At 32.7% G+C, this 23,015-nt stretch overlaps 1 protein-coding gene across 1 annotated transcript in view; it reads left to right on the forward strand.

The window, feature by feature from the left end:
• The window catches only part of LOC140444330 (protein turtle homolog B-like), a 984,236-nt gene that overhangs the window by 298,402 nt on the left and 662,819 nt on the right, over window positions 1-23,015 (forward strand). The gene's annotated exons all lie outside the window — the stretch shown is intronic.

The following is a 23,015-nucleotide window of genomic DNA, read 5'->3' on the forward strand; positions in this document are numbered from 1 at the left end:
TTTTGCCGGTTTTCTCCGCTTTTTGACATCTCCTGGCTGATTATTTTGGCAAACTGGCAAACGACAATCTACGTTTAGTTACAAGGTCGTCGGAATCTGATCGTTATTAGCCGTCAGCGCGAGGAACCTGATCGTTCTTTTCCGTTGGCTTATATCTTTCCCCTTTAATATCTTCTGTAGGGTGATTGTTATTGTACAAATGAAACCATGCTTAGGTTCTTTCCAAGATAAGCTAAAATATGGCGCCAATATCTAAATTCCGACCAAAAATGGAGTCTGATCGTTCTTTCCCGTGGCCCTTCGTATTTCATCGATAAGGACCAAATTTACTACTGGCATTTGCAGACGATATCAATCTAATAGGAAACACACGATTAAGGATAAAGGAGACTTTCGTGAGGTTCGAGAAGGAAGTAGAGAAGATGGGGCTCCAAATCAATGAAAACAAGACGAAATATATGTATATGAGCCGCAATAACCAAAGCAGAGACAGAATCGGTCAGAACATCACCATCGATGACTTTAACTTTGAACGTGTTAGAGAATTCAAGTATATTGGAACAACAATAACTGAAGACAATAACGGGTCACCAGAAATAAACAACAGGATCCAGGCCGGCAACAGATGTCTTTTTGCCCTCCAAAACCTTATAAAATCGAAACAACTAACAAGACGTACGAAGATACAGGTCTATAAAACAATTGTACGACCCGTGGTGATGTATGGAAGCGAAACGTGGACGATAACAAAGGTAAACGAATAGAGACTATGTGTTTGGGAAAGAAAAATCCTAAGGAAGATCTTTGGGAATGTGCTGGATGAAGCATCAGGACAATATAGGATAAGAACTAACAAAGAGCTCGAAGAACTTTACTCAGACGCCAACATCATAAAATAAATAAAGGTCAGAAGACTCCAATGGGCAGGACACCTCAGAAGACATTCTGACGAACGAACAGTAAGACTGGTGTGGGAGAAAGTCCCAACTGGAAGGAAACCACGCGGACGCCCTCGTCTCCGGTGGCGAGATAATGTAGCAGGAGACCTAAGCACTATGGGCGTGGAGAATTGGATGGAGGTTGCTTAAGACAGAAAATAGTGGAGGCATGTTGTTGAGTCGGCTAAAACACACGAAGGGTTTTAACGCCACGGAGTAAGTAAGTAAGTACATTTTCGTTTTAAATGTAGATGGACATAAATTATGGTCTACAATGTACATGCTGTTAAGCCCTTTTCAATCCATAATCTACGCTGGTTACTTTATCTTTTTCGGATCTTGCAGAATTTTCAGTAGTTCCCATTCGTCTTCGATAGTAAGACTTTGAACATGATTCAGTCCTGCAGCTTTTGGATTACTTGAATGACAATGAATACTAGATTGCTAGATTGCGTCGGTTTCATTTATATTCCTACTTTTCCAGGGAATATCGGTGAGAACAATTTTTGCGTGTAAGAAAATGTTTTATATTGTTTATTTTACCACTATCCCAATTCTCATCATTTTGTATATTTGTCATTATTTTATATTTTTCCCCTTTTTTTGCCATATTTGCTTCTATGGGAGTTACGTTTGTTTTTAACCTTGTTTTCGATGTTTTGCGGTTTTTTCGAACCTCAGAAAAAGGAAACTTTTTGGGCTATTTGATCTACATTGTTCCAAGAAAGCTTTTCCTGAATTTCGGTTGCTCTCGTAGTATTTGTGCTATATATAGGGCATGACTCTCGTGTGCGATGGTACGAGTCTCCTAAGATAGTACGAATTAATTCCTAAGATTCACAAAAAATAGAAAAATATAATACTATTTTTTCATATTTTTAAAATCGTATTAGAGCTTATCTTTTAAATTCCTTTAAGAGGCGGACGTACCCTAATTAAACGTTATTTTCTAAACTTTTAGAACACTAGGCACATAGAAACTTTGGATGTCTAATATAGTAATTTCTCATTCAAAAGCCTAATTAAAACCCTTTCCACGCCAATGCGCTGAGTCTAAGAACTTTATCTATAAAATGGTTTTACGCTAAGTTTGTACATGCTTGTGACAACTTTGATTAGTTTTATGAGGCAATTTTAAACGGTCCGAAGACAAAATAAGGATTTACCCCGTAAATTTTAATTGCATAGTTGAAAATTCGAAAAATTAATACAAACTCTTTCAAAGAAAACTCTTTTTGATTTAATAGCTATTTAATTGTTTCTTTTTATAGTTATTTTAAAATAAAATAAAATAATAATTTTAAATTATAGAAATAAAGAATAAGATAGGTGCGCTAAATATTGCCACTGTTCCTAATACTGCCACCCTCTATATTAGAGATAGTTTCGACGTTGCAAGTAAGGTGGCAACAGTGGTAAGTCTCTTTGTGTATCAGCAACTTGTTTTCTGTTCAGCAGTTTTAGTCTATGGTATCCATCAGATGTAGGAGCTCGCTATTTGTTTTTCGGGTCCTCGTTATAAATAAACCAGTTTTTCCCTTGACGCTACGCAAGATATATTAAAATTTTCTGGATTTTTGTAATTCAGTTTAGGTTACAGTTGTTTTACGGGAAGTACACGCCAGTGATTATTATTTTATGAATTTCCTGAATTATTTTAAATGCAATTTTAAGTTACGGATTTTCTGTACTTCAGTTGTTCCTAATATTGCCATCGTTAATAATTCCTAATATTACCAGTGGCAGAATGCCAAGAAAACGAGCTGAGTGGTCAGTAGAAGATCTACGCTCGGCACTGCAAGCCATTGCGAACGGAATGTATATCAAAGGTGCTGCCAAGCATAATAATATTCCTCGCTCAACGCTAGGTCTTCATCACAGAACAGAAAATCTTGTAAGAAAGCTTGGAAAATCACCGGTGTCGTCTGTAGCACAAGAAAATGATCTTGTTGCAAGAATTCACAGAATAGCTGAGGTAGGTATGCCTACTACAAGCAAATATTCTAATGACATGTATGTTTTTATGCTACAATAAATCATATACCAAATAAGTTTTCTAAAGAGTCAAATAAAGCTGGTAGAAAATTGCTTAAGTTATTCTTGTGCAGGCATTCAGACGTGGCTAGGCGAAAAGCTCAAAAAATTAATATGGCTCGAGCCCAAAAAATGAATAAAACAATCTTCTTCTTCTTCAAGTTCCGCTTCTATCGGAGATTGGAAATCATTCTGTCAATTATAATTTTGTTGGTTACGCGCCTGAATAGTTCAATTGAACTGCATCCAAACCATTCACGGAGATGAAAACAATCGTCGATGACTTATTTCATAAATTGAGAAATACCATGGAAAAACTAAACCTATTTACCAGGTTTAACAAACCTGGTAGCATATATAATATGGACGAAAAGGATGCAGATTGGGCAAAAAACGTGTCAATTGTAGGTTGCGGAAATGCGCTTGGTCAACCTGTATCGCCTGTTGTGTTTTTAAAGGCAAACGGTTTAAACCTGAATGGTCTGATCACTTGCCCATTTCTCAAAAGCTATTGGCACAAATAAAGGTAGTATGACATGTGAAGCATTAGTTTTGTGGTTTGACCATTTTTCTTCATTCAGAAACCCTGGTCTTACCCTAATAATATTTGATGGAGCTAAAAGTTACCTAGATATTTTCATAGTTGAGGCAGCTACCCACATGGACATAATTTTATTTTGTCTTCCTAGCATCACGTCACACGAGTTGCAACCCATGGACAAATCAGTGTTTAAAAGCTTTGAGACATTTTGGGACCAAGAAGTCCTACAGTTTTTAACAACAAACCCTGGCAAAGCGATTACCAAAATGAGGTTTGGAGAAATTTTTACTTCAGTTTGACTAAAAGCAATGACACTATCAAACATTATCTCCGATTTTGCAGCCACCGGAATTTATCCGTTTAGATCTGAAGCTGATTTTGCTTACTTACAGAGAAGAAGACGGAGTAAACAGTCATTAAAAGTTCTAGCAAGTTGATTGAACCCGCATATAAAAAAGAGGCGGGTACAAGCGGATATCAAGTGCCAAAGAAAACTAATAACAAAAAAAAGAAGCGTTTAATTACTGTCTCGAGCAGCGAATCATATCAGATTTTAGTCTTTACGATGACTCACTTGACGATCGTAGTGAAGATAAACCTATGAAAAGATCTAAGATGAGCAGCAGCTCTGAAGATGACAGTCGACTAATTAAATTAAAATATAAACAGAAACGCAATACGGTTACAAAAGAAACATCAAAATGTAATCCGAGGTCTAATCAAGTAACAACTTCGACTCCAAATGCTTAAACAGTTCTTTTAAAGATACAGGACTGCTAATTACACCGGAAATTAAACTACCCACCATGAATAAAAAGCCAGCTTTAAACAGTAAAGCCCAGCAAGTTAACAAAGTTTTGTTTGCACCAACACCAAAATTAAATAATTAAATCAAAGTTGTCAAAAAAGCAACGAGCAGTACGACAAAGAAATCAAGTAATGAAGAATCGTGGTAGTGTTTTGTTTGTAACATCTGCAGTAAAGAAGATATGCGCTTGTGGATAGTGTGCTATTGTTATGATCACGAGGCCTGTGTAGGATTGACTAAAGATAATAATGAAAAGTTTACTTGCCCTCAATGTTTTTAAGTTATATTTTTCAGACATATTTGTTACATTTATACTACTTAACTGCCTTTATTTTTTCAGAAAAATGTGTTACTTTTAACTGTAGTTTTGCAGTGCCTAATATTCACATGGGTGGCAATAATAAGAGCTCTGTAATCCTAATATTGCCATTCGCCACGTCCTTAAAAAAGTATTATTTATTTAGTTTTTGTTTAGGTATTTAATATATTATTAAAGAAAATACATTTCTTTACTGCTACCCAAATTTGTTTTCATTTATTAATAAAAAGGATTTATTAAGAACCAAACGTTACGTTGGCAATATTTGGCTCACTTATCTTAGTAAATAAAACAGATTATAGCAATCAGACTTAATAACAGAAATATAAATATCATAATATATATTTGTACATTAAATGATAAAATTCGTAAAATATCATATGTAATTGAGATACGAATAAATAAATGATTGAATAAAACAAAATTAAACTTTGTAAGCAAAAATTTCGTAAGCTTTAGTCACAAAAGTAATATTTTTTAAATAGGTCGCAACAATATTTATTAAAGATCATTCCGAAATGCGATTGTCGCATTCTAACGTCAGCTTTTTCCAACAACTCATTCCTTCTAATCACTTGAGAAGATGCTTTATCATGGTGAAAAACATTTTTCTCAAAGAAGTCATAAATTAAAATTCTAGACAGATATAAGTCACTCTAATCTCCTGTCGGGTGTAGGGTTGAAAGAAAAATAACAATAAGAAATTCTTTGTGTTCCTTTTTGTGCCTATTTTATATATTCAAAATCTACTTGTTAGAGTTCAGTAGTATACGTAGAAAAGTTATCTAAAAAGTGGTTTCGCAAATTAAGCTATTTAAAAATAAAGAAAAAGCATAAAAAATATTGTTCTGGAGCTATTTTAGAACGGGATCCTATAACCGTTCTTCTTTTTTCTTTTAGTAACCTGCGCGATTATCGAACGTTGGCTATCATATTGGTAATAATAACTTTGTTTACGGAACTCGAAACAGATTAGCGGATGTCTATTGATACCACTCTCGGAGATTTCGGAGCCAGGATGTTCTTCGACCTGGGCTTCTTCTTTCGGCAATTTTGCCCTGTATTATGAGTCGTAGAAGTTTATACCTCTTTGGATGTCTCATTGCATGGCCAAAATATTGTAACTTTAAAATTTTTATTGTTTTTGTTATTTCTGTGCTCTTTTTCATTCGGTGTAAAACTATTTCATTTACTATTCGATCAACTTCACTTATCCGCAATATTTGTCGGTAAATCCACATTTTAAGGCCTTAAGTTTTTTAATTAGTGTTGCTGTAAGAGTAAAGCTCTCCATGCCATACAGCAATGTGGAAAATATGTAACAGCGTATTATTCGGATTTTAAGGTTTAATGTAATATCTTTAGTAATGCGAATTTTTTTTAGTTTATAGAAGGCGGCTCTCACTTTTTCAATGCGTATTCTTATTTCTTTGCTTATATCCCAGTTATCGTTAACACTGGCGCCCAAATAGGTGATATTGTGGATTCTTTCTAACTCTATTCCATACGTTCTGATAATTATTGTTTGTAACTCTGTTTTGCTGACAACGATAAGTTTTGTCTTAGAAGTGTTGAGCTTTAGCTCATATTCAACACATGTTTCGGTCACCCTGTTTATAAATCGCTGCAACTCTTTTTTATTGAATGCAATCAGTACCGTGTTCTCTGCGTATCTGATATTATTGGCATTAATCTCGTTGATTTTAATGCCTGCATCTTCACCTAAGCCTTCTTTGAAAATAAATTCGGAGTAGATATTAAACAGTAGAGGGGATTAAATACAACCCTGCTTCACTCCACGTCGTATTTCCACTGCTTCCGTCGTATTCTGACCAGTCTGTATGTTTTCACATTGATGCCAATACACATTTTTAATAATACGGATGTCTTGGTCATCAATTCCCACCTGTTTCAAGATACCTATCAGTTTGTCGTGAGTGATCAGGTCAAAAGGCCTTTTCAGAGTCGACAAAAAACATATATACTGGTTGTTCTATATGCCTACGTTTTTGAACCTGGACCTGCAAACTGTGTAATGCTTCTCTGGTTCCAAGGTTGTTTCTGAAACCAAACTGTGTGCAGTATTCTAAAGAAAATTTCAGTACATGGCTCATTAGACTGATGTGCGATGATCGCTAGATTGTTTAGCGTTTATTTTTTTCGGTAGCATCAGAAATGTTGGCAGTAGCCAGTCTATTGGTATATGCCCTGCTTCAAGTATTTTATTGAAGAGGTTTTAAAGAGAATGTTTGCCTTTATCGTCGAGTAGTTTGATTATTTTGTTGAGAATTTCATCTGGACCGGTTGCTTTCCTATACTTTGATAGTTGTATAGTTCTTTTCATTTTATTTAAGGTTATGTTTGTTTGGACCAGTCGATATATTTTTGATTTGTATTTCTGTTCTATCGTCATCAAAGAGTTGCTTAATATATTCCCTCCACCTCTCCAGTTTGTCTTGTTCATTGACCACGAAATTTTCTTTTGTATCAAGTAAATTACTTGAACTTAACCTATATGGTCCAGTTATTTCTTGCACTTTTTGTACATATTAAACATATCATTTTTTCTGCAGTTTTTCTATTTCAATGCATTTGCTTCTGTACCATTTTTCTTTTGCATCCCGGATTCTCATTCTAATTTCTTTGCTGATTTTCTTGTATATGGCAGCAGGGCTTCTGGCTATTTTCCAATGTTAAATCTCATAAGAAATCGCTAAGGTCTATTCTGGTCATTTTTGTCTCTTTTTGTGTTGGAGGCGCGACGGCTCGTCAGATCGTGACGTAGGAGGGCTCGTAGGAAAGGGGGGGGGGTAGCGAAGAGGTTAACACAAAAAACAAACTTAAAGACATTGCCAAAACGACATTACAGCATATCTCCGTTGTTATTGGTCCGATCCTGACGTGTGAGGTATCGTAGGAAAGGGGAGGGGGTAACGAATACGTTGACTATTACTATACATGGATCTCCCTCCAATCATACACCTGCTCTTTACTAAGAACATATATAATTCTATTGGTATGGCCAAACCTACAAACATCTTCTGTACAAATCTCTTCTGATAGATTACTACTATACATGCATCTCCTAGTGTTTTGATTTTACTATTTTCGTCTGATTTCTATTAGTCTCAAAATTTCATCGGTCATCCATTGTTGTTTGCGTTTATTAATAACGGGTGTTTTTTAGAGGTACAGAAATATAAGTTGGCAACACTTTTTTAACTGTCGGCCATGTTGACAGCTGTCAAGTGATTTATGTTAAGTTTGGTTTGGCATTTCAGCATGAACAGAACCATAATTTATTTTGAAAATTATGGTTCTGTTTGAAATACGTATCGCGCATTACTTTCATTTTATAATCAACATAATAGTCTACCAGAGCAATTATTTTAATTAAACATAGAACTTTATCTCAGCAAGTTTACTCTAAATGATATTACACATCCGCAGAGGTGTCGTGCATTGCGTACAGAAGAAGTTGTTACTGCTGTAGAGCTTAGCATAGAGGAAGACCCAAATCAGTCTCTCTTTCATCGTGCACAGCAGTTGGATATGTTTTCATCCATTTTATGGAAGATTTTGCGGAAAGATCTTCGTTTGCGTACTTACAAAACACCACTTGTGTAGGAATTTACGCTACATGTAGTAATGCGTAGATGCGGTGAATGGGCGCAAAACAAGATTAACTTTGATCCCGATTTTCATAAGCAAATTTTGTTTAGCGACGAAGATGACTATAGCTAATTAACAAACAAAACTGTCATTTGTAGTGACGATAATCTTCAAGTGTATGGTACGAAACCATTACATCTAGAAAAACTGACTGTTTGGTTTGTTTTACGGGTTGGTAGAATCATTAGACCGTACTGCCTTAAAAACGATGCTGTCCAGAACGTTACAGTCAGTGGTGATCGCTATAGAGTCATAATTACTGACTTTTTCATTCCTCAGTTAAACAACCATGATGTACAGAAGCTGTGGTTTTAACAAGACCGCGCTATATTTCACACAGCTCGTGCCACAATTGATTTATTAAAGGAAACGTTTGGTAACTGCATAGTTTCACATTTCGGACCCGTGAACTGGTCTCCATGATCGTGCGAATAAACACCGCTTTATTTTCTGTAGGGATATGTGAAGTCGATAGTCTACGCCAATAAGCCTGAAAAGATTGACTACTTGGAAGACAACATTTGCCGCATTATTACGGCCATAATGTTGGAAAAAGTAATCGAAAATTGGACCTCCAGATCAGACTACTTCAGAGCCAGCAATTGCAGTCATATGTCAAAAATCATATTTAAATTATAATGCCAACAGATTATCTTTCGAATAAAAAAAAATTCGTGTCAATTGATAAAAATTATCTTTGTTTGATTCCATTTCAAAGTTCTATACCTCTAAAAAAACACCCTTTAATGTTATACTTTTTGTTAGTTTTTGTTAGTTTCTTGCATGATAGTTTTGATCTGATTCCAGTGGTCTTCGATGTTATGATTTTCCTCTAATTTTTTGAGCTTATTTTCTATCTTGTGTATGATTGCTTGGCTATTATTTCAAATATTTTTTCAAGTATTTATTTGGCTAGTTTATTTTTGGAGTTTTACTTTTTTAAGTTTAAGTTTGATGTCGCTGATTAATAAGTTATGATCTGAAGGGACATTCCAGGTAGTGATCCCAGGTAGCGTTTTAGTTATCTTAATTGAATTTCGTTATCTTTCAGTAATTTTTATATAATCCATCTGATTTCTTATGATCTTTTCTGTAGTATCTGCTAATAACTTTCAAATGTATAAACGACGCTTGGGTAGATTTATATATATAAAAAGGGAGTTGAGGTTAATTGGGTATACAGCTGATTGAAAGCCGAGTGTGCTCTGTTCAACAGTTCATTATATTTCGTCAATTTTCATTGGCATCATCAGATGAGAGCTACAATTATTTAAAACATGGTAAAATACAATTAACCACAATCAAGTAAGATATAAATAACAAACAATTGTTAAATTGTATTAATTCACTTGACATATGGATCATCTAGAGACAAAGATTTCATAACATCCCATATTCAAACAGTTTTTATATTGGTGGAGATACGTAGACGACGTACTGGTATGTTTCACAGGAACTAACAGGCAACTCGACCAATTTTTATCGTATATTAATTCACTTCATAGTCATATTGAATTTACAATAGAAACAGAACAAAATCAATCCATAAATTTTTTAGATTTAAAAATTATCAGACTTAAAAACAAACATGACTTCTCCATATTTCATAAAACTACCCATACTGACAAGACTATACACAATTCATCATCCCATCCCACACAACATAAACTGGCAGCCTATCATAGTATGTTACATAGATTAACAGAAATTCCGATGTCAAAATACAATTTTAAGACAGAATTAAATATCATTAAGAAAATAGCAGTAAACAATGGATACAACGAACAAACAATTAATAAAATGTTAAATCAAAAACTACACAAGAAAGCCCTGAAATTAGTATTTTCACCACCAGAGAAAAAACCCAGTACCTTCTGCTCAAAAATAGCCAAACACATAAAAAAGAAAGGAATAACATCATCTTTCAGAACAAATAACAATCTAGGGAAATATATTAAAAACAACAAGAGCCAAAATAAAAAAACACCTCGGTCAAACTGGTAGAAATTTTAATAAACGAATAGCAGAACATAACGGGCTTTCAATTATAAAAAAACAGATTCTACATATGCACTTTACCTTTTAGATCATAATCATTTTTTAAATGACGAATTTAAAATGCTTAACATTCAAAATAAAGGCCTTCAGCTATCTTTGTCAGAATCTATCGAAATAAACAAATTAAAAAACACAGATATAATTCTGAAAGTTCTCTCCTCCTCAACCTATTTCATTAGAGGCTATAAAGTGTAAACGCATGCCAAAATAGATCACCTGAGAAAGGCAATCAGCCGAAACAGCTGTAGTGATAAGAGTTTAAAATAAATTTTGTGGAAGTTTTGAAAACAAAGTTTTCAGTATTTTATTGTTACATATATATATATTATTGTGATATTTAAAGTCTTGGTGCGCCAAGCAATAATTAGCTAATTAAATTTTTTTAATTAATTAAAATCATTTCAATGATGTGATTATGACTCTATCACAATTTTTAATTCTTTTATCTCAGGGTTAAAATTCGTGCTTCAATATCTATGCTATTACATATGAAAGGTAAGGTCCAGAGAATACCGGAATAATAAAAAACACATATGATCTAACACTATATATTGAAATAAAAATAATGAAATAATTCACACTCAAAAGTTTTCAATAAACAAATCTCATATAATGATTCTCACAAATTTTGTTCTACATACGAGAACAATCAAATTAAATGGTATAAACAATATTAATTGAAATCTCAAAATTCCGAACTATTCTAACTCTCCTAATCAAAATATTTATATCCTTTCTAAATTTCGAGTAAAATTGTGTTATCAATAAAAGAAAAAACTGCAGAAAACAAAATATCTCTCTCTGATGATGAGTGGTCCAAATCCTTGTTCCTTCTAGACTGTATTATCTCCTCTCAACCGCTCCCTATGTAATCAGCAATCTTACACCGATTGTTGCAAGTATATCGTCCTTAATGATCTCCTTCAAAAGCACAAATCATTCAAATTATGATAGCCTTTTCTCCTCTCGATAAACTGAATCTCTCGTTGGCCCGAGTGAAAATTGACTCTTGGAATATCTTCTCTTTACGATAAACTGAATCTCTCGTTGGCCTGAACAGTGACTCTTGGAATATAAGTAGAGAAATATGACTTACAATATTTTGCTGCTTCAGCTCCTGTCAGATACACTAACTCCACAAAACTCACCAACATTCAACACTACTGCTTGCTACATTTCAGGAACCGCCAGAGAACAATCCCTGTTCCTCTTACAGACTTGGAAACCAACTGACTCTCTCTTTTTTCTCTCCTCAATCTCGCTAAACTTTCTCCCACACACTTATCCCACCTTTTTCAATCTCCGCCAATCACAACTCGTCACAATTCCCCCATTTCTTCATTTCGATAACAAACAAATTTTTACCTATAATTATAAATTTCCTAAAACTTATTATTTACAAATACTATTTTTCTATAAATCTTAAAAACTAACAAAAACCTCTTTCTATAATCCTCTATTGTCTTTAATCACTACACTAATGTATTTGTAAAAACCCGTTTCAATTTGTCTTTTGTTTCACTCAAACTTATGCGGGTCAACTGAAGTATAACAAAGGAATGATTGATGCAAAGCTTACATTTTGTTTGGTACAGGTAATTCAAAGATTTAATAACTTTCCTTCTCCGAAATGTTTGTTGGATATTATCCTACTTATCTGAATTATTTTAATGTTTTTGAACTTTGAAATATTTTTAAACAAACCAATATTTTTCTTGATTTTACATATCATAACAAATCCCCGCCATTTGATCTGCCAAAAACTCTTTGTTAAATTTTAAAAATGACAAAAGTTTTCTAGGATCAAATTATTTCACTATGTTATTAAAATCTACTTATGATACTGACAAATGTCGTGAATGTTAAAATACCCCGTATATTGCCTGTCTTTATACGGGATTGGATATATTTTCGTTTTAAATTTTTCCAAGTATTTTCCCTTAGAAGAAAGTTCATAATTTTTAACCACTTGATTTACTTTATTAACAAAATCTCCATGGTTTCCTAAAATCTTCTCTATTTCCTTCTCCATGTTTTTTCTACAATTTATTTTTCTTTCATCCACCTTTTGTTCACATGTGTTCACTGTCCATAATACTTCTTCACGAAATTCTGGATTCTCGTCCATCAGTGCCATTTTTTCTTCTGTTTTATTTTTATCCTCTAATTCCTTTTGGTATTCCGAGCACCATGTTTCTATTCCTTTCATTTTTCTGATGATACCTTCTTTTTCTTCCTGCTTCCATTCTGTTTTATCGTCGGTTGCCAACAATTCTTCTGTACCTTCTATTTCCTGTTTTTCTCTGGTCTCCATCTTATTTTCCTGCTTTCTTTTCGAACTCTTCTTCTTTTTCTTCCTTCTCTTTTTCTTTTCTGTTAGATCTTGTTCTTGTATTTTCGGTTTATCCTCTACAGTCATATCGATTTCTTTGCGTTTTTCCTGTGCATTGATCCTTCCAGAATTTGTTTTCCTATCTGTTTGCTTTTCTTCTCCTGTGTTGTCTGGTTCTGCTCTGATTTCCAGTTTATTTTCCGAAAAATTTATGGTGATATCTTTTTTCCTCAATTCATCAATTCCCGCTATCATATCATGATTTAAATCTTCAATCACCACACATTTCATAATATGGAATTTGTTTCCCACTCTTATCTGTACTCCCAAGCCTTCGTTTACTGTCGTCAAATTTTTATTGTTTGCACCCACTAAATCAACCCTAGGAATCTTATACACAAATCTGTCCAAATTTAATTCTTTTACTAGTTTTTTATTGATTAGCGATATCTCCGATCCAGAATCAATCACAATTTTAATCGCTTTATGTTTTATAAATGCATCTAAAAATATTAGATTAGAATTAGAAATTTGTCTGTCGTTTCCTATTGCTACATGATTCATCTCCCTTCTATTTTGTTGTTGGAAACTCTGGTTATTTCTATCGTCCCTTTGTTCGTTAGTATTCTGATTCGGAGGATTTTGTGCATCTCTATTCCTGTTGTGATTTTCATTTGTTCTATTTTGTGTATCATTCCGGTTATCGTAATTTTGTTGTCTATTGTAATTATTATAATTTCTCGGCCTATATTCGTTTGTTGATCTGGGATGTCGGTTTCTCTGGTCATAATTTGATGAATACCTTCTTTCCGGTCCATTATATTGGTCATGTTGTCTTCTATTTCTCATTTCTTTTCTTTTCGCTTCTTTTAATTGAAGGAATTGGCACAAACTATCAATATCTTGATAGTTTCTCAAAATCACGTGATCTTCCAACGTTTCCTCAAAATGTCTGCTGATCATTTCTACCAGCTGTTCGGTAGAATATTTGTATTCTAGATATTTTGAATTGTTATATATCTGCAAAGCATATCTTTCTTCAGATATTCCCATTTTTTCGTGATATTTTCCATTCTGTAGCTCTTGGTTGATTTCTCTCTGTTTATTTTTTCCCCAGAAATAGTTGAGAAATTTATTTTCAAAATCTGTCCAATTTTCAAACTTATCTTCCTTGCTTTCATACCATAACGCTGCTCCTTCTTTCAAATGGTTTCTAATTGTTTCTTTGCAATCGTCAAAATATCTAATATGTTGTAATTTGGTTTTCAAATTTTTAACAAACGGTACTGGGTGTGTTTTCCGAATATCCCCGCCAAATTGTATTTTCGCCTCGCTTGTTCCATGGATGATAACTTCTTTTCTCTCTACCCCTCTTAGTTCAATTTCTGCCATTTGTTTTTCATTTTGCTTTAATCTTCTTTCTACTTCCTTCCTGTCTTCTTGTAATGCCATTTCAAATTTTTCTTCTAACTGTTCTAATTCCTTTTTCTGGACCGTCTTACTATCTTTCATTACATTTTCAAGTTTGCTTTCTAATTCCTCCAAATTATCTTTAATTCTCATTTCTTGTTCTTTCATATCATTTTTAATTTCATTAATCTCTTCTATTTGTTGTATCAGTTCTTTCTTTATCCCCTCAACACATCCTCTAATTTCCTGTTCATAGTTTTCCAGACGCTGCTCTATATTGCTCATTGTTTGTTTTGTTTCCCGTTGGTTTTCTTCCATTTTTAGTGATGTTTCTTTTTGGTTTTTCTCTATTGTTTGTTTTGTTTCTGCCATTGTTTGTGTCTGTATTTGCATCATTGCTAATAATTTCTCTATTCCTGATAATTCTTTTTTTTCCTCAACTATTGTAACATTTCCTTCATTATCCGATCCTTCTTCAAGAATTGTTTCCTCTTCTCTGTTATCCTCCTTCCTTTCTTGCATTTTGCTTTGACTCCTTGTGGTCGACATGTTGTTTCTTTTCTTTACTGTTTTTGTCCCCGCCAAATGTGAAATTTTACAACACTCTATATGTTTCAGAACACGACAATATTTCTCCCCAAATGTATTAAATTTTCACGACAAATATCAAATATGCAATCAGTAAAATTCAAATAATTCAAAATAAATATCAAATGTACGATTGGTAAAGAAAATAAAATCAAATAATTCAAAAGCAGTAAATATCCACTAACTACGATCAATCAATAAATCAAATTTATATTCTCTGGAAAAATTGTCAAAATACTTTCAAATTCCCTCAATGTTATATGTTTTTATCTCTGGATCACCTGTACTTATTCCAGATCTCTTTCCCTTCCTTCAAATGTAAAGCTGCGATATTTTCAAGCCCCACGTTTTGGAAGCCAGTTATTGTGATATTTAAAGTCTTGGTGCGCCAAGCAATAATTAGCTAATTAAATTTTTTTAATTAATTAAAATCATTTCAATGATGTGATTATGACTCTATCACAATTTTTAATTCTTTTATCTCAGGGTTAAAATTCGTGCTTCAATATCTATGCTATTACATATGAAAGGTAAGGTCCAGAGAATACCGGAATAATAAAAAACACATATGATCTAACACTATATATTGAAATAAAAATAATGAAATAATTCACACTCAAAAGTTTTCAATAAACAAATCTCATATAATGATTCTCACAAATTTTGTTCTACATCGAGAACAATCAAATTAAATGGTATAAACAATATTAATTGAAATCTCAAAATTCCGAACTATTCTAACTCTCCTAATCAAAATATTTATATCCTTTCTAAATTTCGAGTAAAATTGTGTTATCAATAAAAGAAAAAACTGCAGAAAACAAAATATCTCTCTCTGATGATGAGTGGTCCAAATCCTTGTTCCTTCTAGACTGTATTATCTCCTCTCAACCGCTCCCTATGTAATCAGCAATCTTACACCGATTGTTGCAAGTATATCGTCCTTAATGATCTCCTTCAAAAGCACAAATCATTCAAATTATGATAGCCTTTTCTCCTCTCGATAAACTGAATCTCTCGTTGGCCCGAGTGAAAATTGACTCTTGGAATATCTTCTCTTTACGATAAACTGAATCTCTCGTTGGCCTGAACAGTGACTCTTGGAATATAAGTAGAGAAATATGACTTACAATATTTTGCTGCTTCAGCTCCTGTCAGATACACTAACTCCACAAAACTCACCAACATTCAACACTACTGCTTGCTACATTTCAGGAACCGCCAGAGAACAATCCCTGTTCCTCTTACAGACTTGGAAACCAACTGACTCTCTCTTTTTTCTCTCCTCAATCTCGCTAAACTTTCTCCCACACACTTATCCCACCTTTTTCAATCTCCGCCAATCACAACTCGTCACAATTCCCCCATTTCTTCATTTCGATAACAAACAAATTTTTACCTATAATTATAAATTTCCTAAAACTTATTTACAAATACTATTTTTCTATAAATCTTAAAAACTAACAAAAACCTCTTTCTATAATCCTCTATTGTCTTTAATCACTACACTAATGTATTTGTAAAAACCCGTTTCAATTTGTCTTTTGTTTCACTCAAACTTATGCGGGTCAACTGAAGTATAACAAAGGAATGATTGATGCAAAGCTTACATTTTGTTTGGTACAGGTAATTCAAAGATTTAATAACTTTCCTTCTCCGAAATGTTTGTTGGATATTATCCTACTTATCTGAATTATTTTAATGTTTTTGAACTTTGAAATATTTTTAAACAAACCAATATTTTTCTTGATTTTACATATCATAACAATATATATATATATATATATATATATATATATATATATATATATATATATATATATATATATATATATATATATATACAGTGTAAAGGTTTGCGTTTTTAAACTCAAATTTTCTGTGTTAGGTACCATTTAAGTAAAAACGCCGAGATAGGTCGATTTCGAAATATTTAATTCTGCTTTTATTTTAGATAAACGTAACTATGATGACTTCACCCAGACGACGCGATGACGTGATCCATCATAAATTTAAATTTAAAACCTACTTCAACTTTCGAACAAAAAACTTTCAAACAACTATTAAATTTTTAAGAGCAGAACCAAAGCATTGGTTATTTAAATGAAAACAGTTTAATTAAGCTCTGTTTTTCTTACGGCTTATTGTTAAGGTTCTTAGTTCTTAGTTCTTAAGTTAACACGTTTAAGTTAGCACGTTTTTAAGAGTTTCAGGTCCAATGGTATAAATTTCAGTACAAATTATTTCCTTTAGTTCATCGATATTAATAAATCGAGTGAAACATACTCCAGAATCCAGCCAAGTAATGCCTGGCGACCTAGCTGGCCCTTCTATGAAGCCCCTACTCCCAATCGATTAGTTTACAGAGTTGCTCTGTATTGTTGATGGTACAATATTCATTTGTAAGGTTCGGGTTGTTATTATTTGGAACTACCACGAGTATTATTTTACACCAGCGAGATTTACTTCTACGAAAATAGGGCTGATAATTTTTATGAATTTATCCCTTGTCTATACATTTATAGGAGAATTGGGTTTAAGCTTCCATCATTTAGTGAGAATTGGTCGTGCCCGGTATTCACAGTTTTGTTTGTTTACGGTGTGGTTTTGATTAAGTAATAATTTATCTAAAAAACTGATATTGTTAGAAAAAAAAAACGGACTTTTACCCTGATTATCTTCGTTTAATTCTTGCACTTAATTTATTTTGTAAGGATGCCATTTATGTTTTTATGTACTTTATTATTGAGCTTAGCTGATATCATGATTACAGGTTAAAGTTTAGGAGCCTACGTGTAAATTTTCTTGCGCATCTATTAGATAGCATTTTTAGTTGTAAATTTTTTATAATACTCTTCGTAGCCCAAAAAAGCGATTTGTAATTTTCTTTCTAACTTTGTTAATAGGTTTATGTTTTAATAATATCTTAGAACTGATTTCGTAACTAGCTCTGCATGAGAATATTTATTATTCAATATAATGCATACACATCGAAACTAACCCTGTTCGCCCTGAAACTCTTGAAAACCTGATGCGTGAATTCAAGCAAAGGTGTATCTAGGTGTACCTAGAAATGAGATCTCAATTGAAACAGGTTAATTAAACTGTTTTTATTTAAATAACCCATACTTTTGTTTTTACTGTTAAACATAATATACAGGGTGTTTCAAAAAAAGGTAACCCCGTCTCTAGGGTAGGTTATAAACTGAAAAATAATTGGGGTTTGCTTAGTAAAAAATTTTAAAGAAGAAAAAAAAATTTTACGCATTTTTTACGATTTTGCCGAAACTGCTGGCAACATTGTAATGAAATTTTATACGAATATGTTTTGGAAGCTGATACATCCCATGAATTTGTTTTTATATCTGATTCTCATAGAGGGCGCTAGTTACACGGATCTTACTAAGTATTAGTCAATATAACTTTTTTAAGAGTATAATTATTAATCAAAATTTCAAGTAAACTTAAACATCATTCAATTTTACACGAAAAAGGTACTCTTGGTAAAACTCGATACTGTGTACCGTTTTCAGAATATTTTGATTTGAAAATTATGAAGTAATAATTGATGCTAGTATAAAATAGTTAGTAATTAAACAAAACTCACAAGAAGAAAATTAAATTAATGACTAAGAACATAAAATAAAATTCAATTACAGTAAGTGTTCAAAATGCCCTCCGTTTTCGCGAATACACAAGTTTATTCTTTTTTCTAAAGATTCCATTAACCTTCTAAACGGTATGGGATCAGCTATGTTGCCATTAAATTGACGTTGAATTCTTTCTTTCAATTCTTGACGTGAATTTACCTCTGTAGCATAGACTTTTTCCTTAATATATGACCAAACTGCGTAGTCCAAAGGGTTAAAATCGCATGACCGAGGAGTCCAACGAATCGGAGCTTCTGCACCTCTACCAATCCATCGATTCGGAAAATGATTACTCAACAAATTACGACACCTTCTACCAAAGTGTGGTGGAGCTCCATCGTGCATAAAAAATAAAGATCTTCGCTCGTTTAGCGTTAAATCTTCTAATATCTCGAATAAGTAATTGTTTAAAAAATCAAGATACATATCACCATTTAAATTTCCAGGTAGAATATGATAACCTATTAATTTGTTACCTAAAGTTACTGCCCAAACATTAACTTTAAATGAGTGTTGGTAATGTGATACCCTTTTGACTCGTGGATTCTCATCACACCAGTAGTGTGCATTATGGGAGTTAAACATACCTTGTCGCGTAAAGGTGGCCTCGTTCTTAAAAAGAATGCATTTTAAAAAATTTGGATTGTCCTTTGTTGCAATGTTTCACAAAAATCCACTCTAACCGGTAGATCATCTGGCAAGAGCTCTTGGACTTGTCTGTAATGATAAGGATGTAATTGCTGTTCTTTCAGTATCCGCTAAGTACTTGAAGAAGAAGTATTTGTTTGTCTTGCTATATTCCTTACGCTAACTGTTGGATCTTGATCAAGTAAATTTAAAGTATTATTTTCTTTATTAATTGTTCTTGTTGTTCTTGGTCTACCAGAATTTATTTTATTTGGTCTTACATTCCCAGTTTCTCGACAACGTCGTTCAACGGCTTTAAATGTTTTTTTACTTGGTAAGTTTCTTCCAGGAAACTTTTCTGCATAACGTATCACAGCTGCACTAGAACATCCTAAACATTCGCCTAAGGTTAATAACATGTCAGTGTATTCAACATTTGAGTACATTTTAATTTGATTTTACAAATAACAAGGTTTCAAAACTCTAATTATTGTTGATTTATCGTCATAACAATCAATAAATGTCAGATTTCCATGGCACACTTGGAGAAAATAGAGGTATACCTATTAGAACTTTATCATTACTACCAGCATCAATTATTACTTTATAATTTTCAAATCAAAATATTCCGAAAACGGTTCACAGTATCGAGTTTTACCAAGAGCACCTTTTTCGTGTAAAATTGAATGATGTTTAAGTTTACTTGAAATTTTGATTAATAATTATACTCTTAAAAAGTTATATTGACTATGACTTACGTGACTAATACTTAAGTACGATCCGTGCAACTAGCGCCCTCTATGAGAATCAGATATAAAAACAAATTCATGGGATGTATCAGCTTCCAAAACATATTCGTATAAAATTTCATGACAATGTTGCCAGTAGTTTCGGCAAAATCGTAAAAAATGCGTAAAATTTTTTTTTCTTCATCGCCCTGTATCTTGAAAACGGATGGCGTTACAAAATTTTTTTACTAAACAAACCCCAATTATTTTTCAGTTTTTTACCTACCCTAGAGACGGGGTTACCTTTTTTTGAAACACCCTGTATTTGATTTGATATTATAGTTTGTTAAAACTATCCAACTACTTTTTTGAATTTTTACTCGTTGTATGTCAAAAACTACTAACTTTAGGGCAGTAGCGAGACATATTACCGTTTTAGAATCCCATTTCTTCTATTTAATTTTGCCAGAAAAAAAAAGGTATTTATTTAAAAATAAAAAAAACAAATGAATGGCGTCATCACGACGTCATGGTAACGTTATTACAGTTGGTGTTATCCAAAATAAAAGCAAAACTAATACTCAGTAATTACTCTTATGACATCAAAATAAATTCGTATATCAAATGTTTAAAAGCAAAAGTATCACTTTATTTTAGTTGTTAACCTAGAATATAAAAAATAGTGCTCAATTGGATCTTTCTAGTTAAATTGGCAAATAGAGACTTACGGATGAGTGAGAAATGACCCGGTGGTGGCAAATGTTACCAAAGGATTCATTCATGCATCGTTTAAACTTCTCGTGGTTTTGCTTCCGAATGAGAACTGGTTTTTCAGTGGAGACTCGTGTAGCTCTGAGGTTTACGATAACCAAGCGGTAAATCTGTAGTTGTAAAGTTGATTGAGTGTATCCCTATGCCGTTTGTCAATCACGGCTTTAAGTAATTGTTTTCAATAGTAATTGAGGCTTTAATCAACTGACTTTTTTTATTTTAGAATATTATTTTCTGGCGAATTGCATAAAATAAAAATATAAATGTATATTGCTTTTTATAATTCAACAATATGAAATTTTTTAATAAACAAACATTATCAATTAAACTTCTAACTTCATTATCTATTTTTCTTCATAGTCTCATTGTTCAACAAAATATATAAATATATAACTTTTTTTTGTAACTTTTAAAAATAGTCTGCTTTTATTTAGACGATTTTTTGAAGCAAAGCTTCTTAACTTAATAATGTAAGATGGAAATATAAACATAAACCAATGAAACGATAGTAACGGAAGTGCAATATTTTACCTGGTGACATAACCTACAAATAATTGCAAAATGTCGCGGTAAAGGTATTATGTTCAGAGATATAATTTAATTATTAAGCCTGTGTAATAATTGATTTAAGTATTTGCACATTCAAACCGCTATACGATTTCGATATTGTCAGTATGTTGCACTATATTCTTGTTTTGCGCATTTTTGTGATTTTATTCATAAATATTAAAAAGTTTCGATTATCTTGGATACTCCATGACATCTAGCGTTCTTTTTTTTCATGCTGGGTACAAGACATGCAATAGCTTTCGTGCTATTTTATGTCTTGTACCCGCTAAGTTTTTTCTTGCTTTTTATAAAGCTTGCTTTAATTTAAAGATAAATGAAAGCAAGTTTTTCCCAAAGCGAGAAATTCCCTGTTCTCTACAGAGATGAAAGAAAAATGCAAGGAAAAGAAATAAGTATTGTACCTGAAGTATATGTCAAACAAGAGATAACAAGCGTACGAAAAATACGAGAGAATAAGAAATGAAACACACGCACTTGTAACATAAATTAAAAAAGGCCTCAGCCACATCTCCGATTCTAAGCAGCGCTGCTTCGTTCATTTTGTTTACCTCAAATACTTCAACTTTAATGTTGTACCATCTTAAGGGTTTTTACCCAAATATTTAGTTTCTTAACTCATGTGTACCGAGTAAGTATTTAACCACATTGCTTTTTCAACCTTAGTCAAAATGTTGCCTTTACGTTTGCTTTAAATTAAGTGGAGATACTTGTTTTACTTAACAAAATACTGATGATGAACCCAAATATTTAGTTTCTTAACTCATGTGTACCGAGTAAGTATTTAACCACATTGCTTTTTCAACCTTAGTCAAAATGTTGCCTTTACGTTTGCTTTAAATTAAGTGGAGATACTTGTTTTACTTAACAAAATACTGATGATGGGCTTTTTAGTCCGAAAACGTTCTGTGATGTAACCCGAAAGGGATTTTAAATTATATACCATTTACGAAGAATGTTTTCGAAGAATACGAAGAATAAAATTTTAAGTTGGACTTGGACATTCCGAGTTTAAATTTGTATCATCCGAGGGTCTGATGAAGCAGGGATGTTGAAGTGAGTCACAACACTCTATTAATACCAATTCGAGCATGATACGTTTAACGAATTTGTCCTCCTAGGACATATATTTTGACATTTAATTAACCAAAACGATAGCAGCTTTTGTTAAAGGATTTAATCTTTTACACTAATGGCCTTGCAACGGCCATTCCGCTTCCGGATCGCTGGCGTAGGCATTTGTCGTAGACTCTACGACGAGAGGGTATTTTAAAGTACCTCTAAAACTATCTGAAACTATAGTACGAAGAACAAATCCTGCACTAAGGTCAGTCAGGTGGCGTCCTGGACTGAGATGTCTTCTAAAGATTCCAGACCGCCCTCTATAAAGACGAAAAAAAAGCTATATTTATTAGAATCTATGGAAATCAACAACATAAAAAATACAAATATGATTGTGAATGACCACCTTTAGACAAACAGTTGTCCCCACAGTATGTAAACACATACCAATATTAGATCACTTGAGAAAGGCACTCTGTCGAAATAGTTGTAGTGATAAGAATTTAAAATAAATATTGTGGAAGTTTTAAAAATAAAAGTTTTTAGTGTTTTCTTGGTATATAAAAAAGCTTCTATTTAAAAATTCACAGTCAGCAAATATATTGTACACATTTGGAATTTTATTTACGGATCATAGGATTTACTAAGATTCCCTGATTTGCAATTACCCAGTATAAATTTCTATATAACGTCGCGATGTTTTATAACTAACTTATTTGTTCCACTGGATTCCTCTCCTCTGCGGTTTGTTGCTTTGTCTACAAATTTTTACTGAAAGTCTGGTTTTGTGCAGATAATAAATAATGTTTTATTAACATCAATTTTGTTTGTGTTCATTAGGTATTATTTGAATTATAAAATTATACTTAAATACATTTATTTCAAATATTATTTCTAATTTCAAATTAAA

The sequence above is a fragment of the Diabrotica undecimpunctata genome, chromosome 6 (genome assembly GCF_040954645.1).
Source record: "Diabrotica undecimpunctata isolate CICGRU chromosome 6, icDiaUnde3, whole genome shotgun sequence".
NCBI classification, from domain to species: domain Eukaryota; kingdom Metazoa; phylum Arthropoda; class Insecta; order Coleoptera; family Chrysomelidae; genus Diabrotica; species Diabrotica undecimpunctata.